Here is an 8,735-nt window from a genome sequence, read left to right on the forward strand (position 1 = left end):
GTACCGGTTATGTACTATACAATGCTGTACCAGCTACTTGTTTGTACAGTACTGAAGGTAGTACACTGTGTAAACATTGATACCTTGCACTGTGCTATGCAATGCTGTACCAGGTACTTGTTTGTACAGTACTGAAGGTAGCACACTGTGTAAACATTGATACCTTGCACTGTACCGGTTATGTACTATACAATGCTGTACCAGGTACTTGCTTGTACAGTACTGAAGATAGCACACTGTGTAAACATCGATATCTTACACTGTACCGGTTATGTACTATACAATGCTGTACCAGGTACTTGTTTGTACAGTACTGGAAACAGTACACTGTGTAAACATTGATACCTTGCACTGTGCTATGCAATGCTGTACCAGGTACTTGTTTGTACAGTACTGAAGGTAGCACACTGTGTAAACATTGATATCTTACACTGTACCGGTTATGTACTATACAATGCTGTACCAGGTACTTGTTTGTACAGTACTGAAGGCAGTACACTGTGTAAACATTGATACCTTGCACTGTGCTATGCAATACCAGGTACTTGTTTGTACAGTACTGAAGGTAGCACACTGTGTAAACATTGATACCTTGCACTGTACCGGTTATGTACTATACAATGCTGTACCAGGTACTTGCTTGTACAGTACTGAAGATAGCACACTGTGTAAACATCGATATCGTTCACTGTACCGGTTATGTACTATACAATGCTGTACCAGGTACTTGTTTGTACAGTACTGAAGGTAGTACACTGTATAAACATTGATACCTTGCACTGTGCTATGCAATGCTGTACCAGGTACTTGTTTGTACAGTACTGAAGGTAGCACACTGTGTAAACATTGATACCTTGCACTGTACCGGTTATGTACTATACAATGCTGTACCAGGTACTTGCTTGTACAGTACTGAAGATAGCACACTGTGTCAACATCGATACCTTACACTGTACCGGTACCGTACTGTACAAGATTGTAACTGCTACTTGCTTGTACAGTGAGTACTGGAGATAGCACAATGTGAAATCATCGATACCTTACACTGTACCGGTACCGTACTGTACAAGGCTGTAACTGCTACTTGTTTGTACAGTACTGAAGGTAGCACACTGTGTAAACATTGATACCTTGCACTGTACCGGTTATGTACTATACAATGCTGTACCAGGTACTTGCTTGTACAGTACTGAAGATAGCACACTGTGTAAACATCGATATCTTACACTGTACCGGTTATGTACTATACAATGCTGTACCAGGTACTTGTTTGTACAGTTCTGAAGGTAGTACACTGTGTAAACATTGATACCTTGCACTGTACTATACAATGCTGTACCAGGTACTTGTTTGTACAGTACTGAAGGTAGCACACTGTGTAAACATTGATACCTTGCACTGTACCGGTTATGTACTATACAATGCTGTACCAGGTACTTGTTTGTACAGTACTGAAGGTAGTACACTGTGTAAACATTGATACCTTGCACTGTACTATACAATGCTGTACCAGGTACTTGTTTGTACAGTACTGAAGGTAGCATACTGTGTAAACATTGATACCTTGCACTGTACCCGTTATGTACTATACAATGCTGTACCAGGTACTTGTTTGTACAGTACTGAAGGTATCACACGTTGTATAAGCATGACACCTTGCACTGTACCGTACTGTACAAAGGTCTACCAGGTACTTGCTTGTGCAGTACTGAAGGTAGCGCACGTTCTGTAAACATCGATACCTTACACTGTACCGTGCTGTGCAAGGCTGTACCAGGTACTTGCTTGTACAGTACTGAAGATAGCACACTGTGTAAACATTGGTACCTTACACTGTACCGGTTATGTACTATACAATGCTGTACCAGGTACTTGCTTGTACAGTACTGAAGATAGCACACTGTGTAAACATCGATATCTTACACTGTACCGGTACCGTACTGTACAAGGCTGTAACTGCTACTTGCTTGTACAGTACTGAAGGTAGTACACTGTGTAAACATTGATACCTTGCACTGTACCGGTTATGTACTATACAATGCTGTACCAGGTACTTGCTTGAACAGTACTGAAGATAGCACACTGTGTAAACATCGATATCTTACACTGAACCGGTTATGTACTATACAATGCTGTACCAGGTACTTGCTTGTACAGTACTGAAGATAGCACACTGTGTAAACATCGATATCTTACACTGTACCGGTACCGTACTGTACAAGGCTGTAACTGCTACTTGCTTGTACAGTACTGAAGGTAGCACACTGTGTAAACATTGATACCTTGCACTGTACCGGTTATGTACTATACAATGCTGTACCAGGTACTTGTTTGTGCAGTACTGAAGGTAGCACACTGTGTAAACATTGATACCTTGCACTGTACTATACAATGCTGTCCCAGTTCCTTGTTTGTACAGTATTGAAGATAACACACTGTGTAAACATTGATACCTTGCACTGTACCGGTTATGTACTATACAATGCTGTACCAGGTACTTGCTTGAACAGTACTGAAGATAGCACACTGTGTAAACATCGATATCTTACACTGTACCGGTTATGTACTATACAATGCTGTACCAGGTACTTGTTTGTACAGTACTGAAGGTAGCACACTGTGTAAACATTGATACCTTGCACTGTACCGGTTACGTACTATACAATGCTGTACCAGGTACTTGCTTGTACAGTACTGAAGATAGCACACTGTGTAAACATTGATACCTTGCACTGTACCGGTTATGTACTATACAATGCTGTACCAGGTACTTGTTTATACAGTACTGAAGATAGCACACTGTGTAAACATCGATACCTTGCACTGTACCGGTTATGTACTATACAATGCTGTACCAGGTACTTGCTTGTACAGTACTGAAGATAGCACACTGTGTAAACATCGATATCTTACACTGTACCGGTACCGTACTGTACAAGGCTGTAACCGCTACTTGCTTGTACAGTGAGTACTGAAGATAGCACAATGTGTAAACATCGATACCTTACACTGTACCGGTACCGTACTGTACAAGGCTGTAACTGCTACTTGTTTGTCCAGTACTGAAGGTAGCACACTGTGTAAGCATTGATACCTTGCACTGTACCGGTTATGTACTATACAATGCTGTACCAGGTACTTGTTTGTACAGTACTGAAGATAGCACACTGTGTAAACATTGATACCTTGCACTGTACCGGTTATGTACTATACAATGCTGTACCAGGTACTTGCTTGTACAGTACTGAAGATAGCACACTGTGTAAACATCGATATCTTACACTGTACCGGTTATGTACTATACAATGCTGTACCAGGTACTTGCTTGTACAGTACTGAAGATAGCACACTATGTAAACATTGATACCTTACACTGTACCGGTTATGTACTATACAATGCTGTACCAGGTACTTGCTTGTACAGTACTGAAGATAGCACAGTGTGTAAACATCGATATCTTACACTGTACCTGTGCCGTACTGTACAAGGCTGTAACTGCTACTTGCTTGTACAGTACTGAAGGTAGCGCGCATTGTGTAAACATCGACGCCTTGCACTGTACCAGGTGCTGCATCCACCCTTGTGTGGTTCGAATCACGTGACCAAAGTATTCGGTGCGGTTCAACCAGCGAAGGAGACTACGTCACTGGTTCATCGGGCCCTTCCGGCCACCAGGCCCATCAGCCATAATGACCGCCGTGAATGCCACAACGTTCAGTCACCGAAAGGATCCATGTCCGAACACCTCTCGGTTTCCACCGAGCCGAATACAAACTCAGTTCCATTCCCTGTTATCGCACATTCACCATTAAAAACGAGGAACTTCCTCACGGCGCCACATTGATTACTTAACGTTGCCGTCGTAACACCCGATTCGGCCCATGACCTATCCGGTTCCCCGAGACCAAGACCAAGGATACACCGCGAGTCCGAACAACAAAGCATTAAGTAACACACGGATCAACCCAGAGCGAGGCCGAGGGTATCGGTACCGGACGTGGAAGTCCCAAAATTGTTCGACTGAGGACGCGCTGGGCCACCACCACCACCAACAGCAGCAGCAGCAGCAGCAGCAGCTGTCACCAAGGCCCGATGGTGGGGAAGAGCCGCTTGTGTAGTGGGTGTTCTGTCACGAAACGAATCCCGAGGAGGCTCCGGCGGACTGGCTCCAGCTAGCAGTCAATCGGTGCGAGGACGACGGCTCTGCGAAGGTCGGCTAACAGCACAACACGGAAGAGGCGCCATCACCACGGAAGAGAGACACACCGAGCAGGAAGGAGCGAGTTTAAAAGGGCAAAGGAGGAGCAGTATTACAGAGGAGGTAGATAACAACATTGATCACAAGGTAATTAACGATGAGATGGGTCATTTCGTGCTATATGGTCATTATATATGTGTATATATATATATATATATATATACAGTATAGTCATTATATGGCGTTGTGCATAAAATATATAATTAATATAATAACGGACCCGAACGTAGATCAAATCGCTTGGAAACTCGTTCGTGCTTCATGGAGGGAACTTCAACTATGACCCTCCTGGGGGCTGGGAGTCCTGGTCGACGTACTCCGCAACTCGGGAGGTGGATCAGGTAGTTCCACCTGTGTGCCACGTGGGTCGCGCCGAATGTGAGCTTTTTGCATTTTGAATGCCGACACCGTCACCTGGATGTCCCCGTGCGAGATTTCTATCCAAAACCACGGTTGTAAATTAAAGGTAGCAATTTCTTTTACAATTGAGACAATCACTGCAAAAATAAGGTCATTGGGAACTGTGAGAAGAATCCAGGTATGTTCCGTTAGGAAGCGGCTTGCTATCGCTTTCCAAGCCAGTCGTTAAGTATCAGGCGCTTTACAAGCGGCTCGGCAAGTGGAGCAAGCGAAGAGAGGTGTTTCGTGACGTCATCAAGAATGACCGCCAAGTCGGTACTTGTTTTCTTGCACTTGTTTTTTGAGGAACTTTGGCCAAGTGAAATTCTTTAGCAAACTATTGAAATGTGTTATTTTAGAAAACAAAATTTGTCAGTTGCCGAATAAGTAAAATGTTATATACATCAATTTATGTTGTATGCGCACTTCTTTTTACGTGTGTGTGTGTGTGTGTGTGTGTGTGTGTGTGTGTGTGTGTGTGTGTGTGTGTGTGTGTGTGTGTGTGTGTGTGTGTGTGTGTGTGTGTGTGTGTGTGTGTGTGTGTGTGTGTGTGTGTATGTATATATATATATATATATATATATATATATATATATATATATATATATATATATATATATATATATATATATATATATATATATATATATGTAGCGGTTACCTTATTGGGACATAATCCACGTGCACGGGCCAGTGGGGCTTTTGATTGTGTGGGCGTGACATGCGCGCGGTTGTTGAAGCCACGCCCTCCGAAGAGGGTTTTGGCGCTATAAAAGCTGTATGACTATGAGTTCCATTCGCGGGAGGATTTCTGTGGAATAAAGGAGCTTTGAACACTTACGAAATGGCCTCGTCTTCTCGTCATCCGCAACTCCTAAACTGGTGACCCCGGCTGCCCCCGAACGTATTCGGGGGCTGCAAACGAGCATCGCCACACCTAAACTGGTGACCCCGGCTGCTCCCGAACGGATTCGGGGGGTTCAAACGAACATAGCAAGCGCAGTTTCGATCGACCTGCCAGAGTTTTGCGAACGTTTTCGGGGGCTTCCAACGAGCATGGCGACACCTACATTGGTGACCCCGGCTGCTCCCGAACGTATTCGGGGGCTTCAAACGAACGTGGCAAACGCAGTTTTGATCGAACTGCCGGAGTTTTGGGAACGACAGGCGGCCGCGAGGCCCAGTTCGCCCTTCGGAACATTTCCGCGGGCGACACAGCGTATTGTTGGGTCGCGTCCGCTCGGCTCCTCCACTGCGACCAGGATCCTCTGAAGAGACGCAAGTACGAGACGTTGGCGGCACTGCTGCTCGTCTCCTTCGCGCGCAATGAGGCCGAGCACTGCTCGAGCCTGCTCGGCACTGCCGAGCGCGCCCATGAACTACTTTCTCTACCCGGGCTGTTCGATTCCAAGCCGTCGGAGCCTATGGACGACATGTCTCTCCTGGGCAGCCACCGGCCATGTTTCCTCTGCAAAGAGCCGCTCCTGCAACAGCTGCCAGGACTGGCACGGTCAGCCCTGGCTAACTCGGCTGTCGAGGATTTTCGCGCGCACTACGGCCAAGCACCTCCTCTGCGACCAGAGTGGTGAACCTTCTCCAACGTGCGCTGCTGCTCGTAGCCTTCGCGCGCACTACGGCCAAGCACCTCCTCTGCGACCAGAGTGGTGAACCTTCTCCAACGTGCGCTGCTGCTCGTAGCCTTCGCGCGCACTACGGCCAAGCACCTCCTCTGCGACCAGAGTGGTGAACCTTTCTCCAACGTGCGCTGCTGCTCATAGCCTTCGCGCGCACTACGGCCAAGCACCTCCTCTGCGACCAGAGTGGTGAGCCTTCCCCAACGAGCACTGCTGCTCGTCACCTTCGCGCAACTACATACTACAACTACAACTCGCGAAAACTCTACAACTACAGCTACAGCTCGCGTGTAGAAAGCTGCAACTCGCGCAACTACTACTCCTACTCTGCAACCTCGGGAGGCCCGCGAGGAACCTCAGCAGCCTCCCCCGAGGCCTTGATCAGCCCCCTCGGTTGGCTCAACCCCACGGCGGCGTTTTTTCACGCGCACCGAGGCCGAGCACTGCTCGAGCCTGCTCCGCACTGCCGAGCGCGCCCGCGAACTACATGCATGCCCGTGCGAGTGCATTCTGGGGGGACGCATGTAGCGGTTACCTTTTTGGGACATAATCCACGTGCACGGGCCAGTGGGGCTTTTGATTGTGTGGGCGTGACGTGCGTGCGGTTGTTGAAGCCACGCCCTCCGAAGAGGGTTTTGGCGCTATAAAAGCTGCATGAGTTCCGTTCGCCGGAGGATTTCTGTGGAATAAAGGAGCGTTGAACACTTACAAAATAGCCTCGTCTTCTCGTCATCCGCAACTCCTAAATATATACGTATTTAGTCTTTAGCTTTTTCTGGTCTTCATCAATGATCTCTCTGACTCTCTTGAAAATCCTCTCTATCTCTTTGCTGACGACTCTACTCTCTGTCGCTCCATTCCTCATCCCTCAGATCGGCAGTCTGCAGCCTCCTCACTCTCTGCAGACCTGGACAAAATCACAGACTGGTCAAACAAGTGGAACATGTCTTTCAATCCTGACAAATCTCACACTCTTACAATGTCTCTCCGAAAGGACCGACTGGACAACCCTCCCATCTACTTTCTCAACAATCCTCTCCAAGAAGTTCTGTCGCTCAAGCTTTTGGGTCTCACTATCTGCCATGATCTATCTTGGGAAAACCACATTTCCAAGCTGGCCTCCAAAGCCAGTCGCCGACTGGGCATCCTCCGTTGTGCGAAGTCCTTTCTCGGCACACCTGAGCTCCTCACCACATACAAGGCTTTCATCCGCAGCTCAATGGAAAACTGTTCTCCCCTATGGGCCGGTGCTCCTGCCTCACACCTTGCTCGGCTTCACGCTGTTGAGGCCAAAGCTTTCAGAATCATTGGAATCTCCTGCGATGTAGTCAACACCGAGGGCCTTTCACTCACTCACCACAGGCAGGTTGGTGGTCTTTCTGTCTTCTACCGACTCCTCTCCGGCCTTGCACCCCCAGCTCTCTCTGTGCTCTGTCCCCCAAATATTCCTACAGGTCGCACAAGATCTGCCAGCAACCCTCTGATGGTTAAACTGCCGAAATCTCGGCTCTCTGCTCACCTTCACTCTTTCATTCCTCTTTTCTCCCGCCTCTGGAACAAACTCCCTCACTCCCTTCAATCCCACTCGTCCCTCCAGGTCTTTAAAACAGCTGTTCACCACCATCTCTTATCTTCCCCCATCCAAAACCTTGATCTTTTCTACCCCTGATAATTCACCCCAGATCCACCTTGTTTGAAATTCCAACTTCTTTCCCGGAAGTCCTGGCAGTGTCCGTATGTTTTATACCTCTCCCACCCCCCCTTCCCATGCCCCCCCCCCAATGCCCTCTCCCTCTCACAGATCTCTCGATGTCTCCATGTCTCTCGGTCCCTGCTCTCAAATGTTGTGTTTGTGTCCTTCCCCCTCTCTCCCCATCTTATCTACCGCTCCCGATGTTATATGTTTTATGTGTCGGTTTGTCTTTCCGTGTGATTAATGTTCGTTCTTTCACGAGCCTCGATCTTGTATACAAAAAACAAACAAAAAAAAACTCCGAGTCCATGAGGCCGCCAACCACACTGCACTCGTGGTGGACGGATTGCTAAGCAATTCCAGCCGCCGAGCCCGCAGCTACGTGTGGAAGGGTTACCGGTCACCACCCGAATACCTTCAGACACACGCAGCTGTGAGAACGGGGACTGAACCCCACACGAGTCACACTGATCCTGGACGCCCGAGCAGTTGTGCGTCGCTTAACTCGTGCCGTTAAAACTATCGAACCCGATCGAGCGGTATTAATTCGGGGTGATGCTAGGTCAATGTGGAAAGGACGATGACAGCCAGGTTGGAAACCAAACACAGTATTTATTCACAATTCACAGTATTTACAGAACAGGGACAAAGCCGAGAATCTTAGCGGCCTTATCTAGGTTCCCAGACAAGGGCCCTCATTCGTTCGGGGAAGGGAGAGGAAGAGGGTAATGCGCAAAAAGCGCGGCCGCT

At 47.6% G+C, this 8,735-nt stretch overlaps 1 protein-coding gene across 5 annotated transcripts in view; it reads right to left on the reverse strand.

Moving 5' to 3' along the window:
- The window catches only part of LOC137421428 (NEDD4-like E3 ubiquitin-protein ligase WWP1), a 118,611-nt gene extending 113,972 nt beyond the window's left edge, over positions 1–4,639 (reverse strand). Inside the window, exons 1-2 of one of the 5 annotated variants that reach the window (XM_078771415.1) lie at positions 4,480–4,639; positions 3,994–4,217 (exon numbers count right to left, since the gene is read on the reverse strand). The gene's annotated coding sequence lies outside the window, so the exon portion shown is untranslated. Of the gene's footprint in view, positions 1–3,993; positions 4,295–4,479 lie in introns of those variants that run through there. The other 4 variants (XM_078771414.1, XM_068107477.2, XM_078771416.1 and 1 more) reach the window with 4 other exon arrangements.
- Positions 4,640–8,735: the final 4,096 nt, after the last annotated feature.

Source organism: Myxine glutinosa, chromosome 2, assembly GCF_964187855.1.
Source record: "Myxine glutinosa chromosome 2, kmMyxGlut1.1, whole genome shotgun sequence".
In the NCBI taxonomy this organism is placed as follows: Eukaryota; Metazoa; Chordata; class Myxini; order Myxiniformes; family Myxinidae; genus Myxine; species Myxine glutinosa.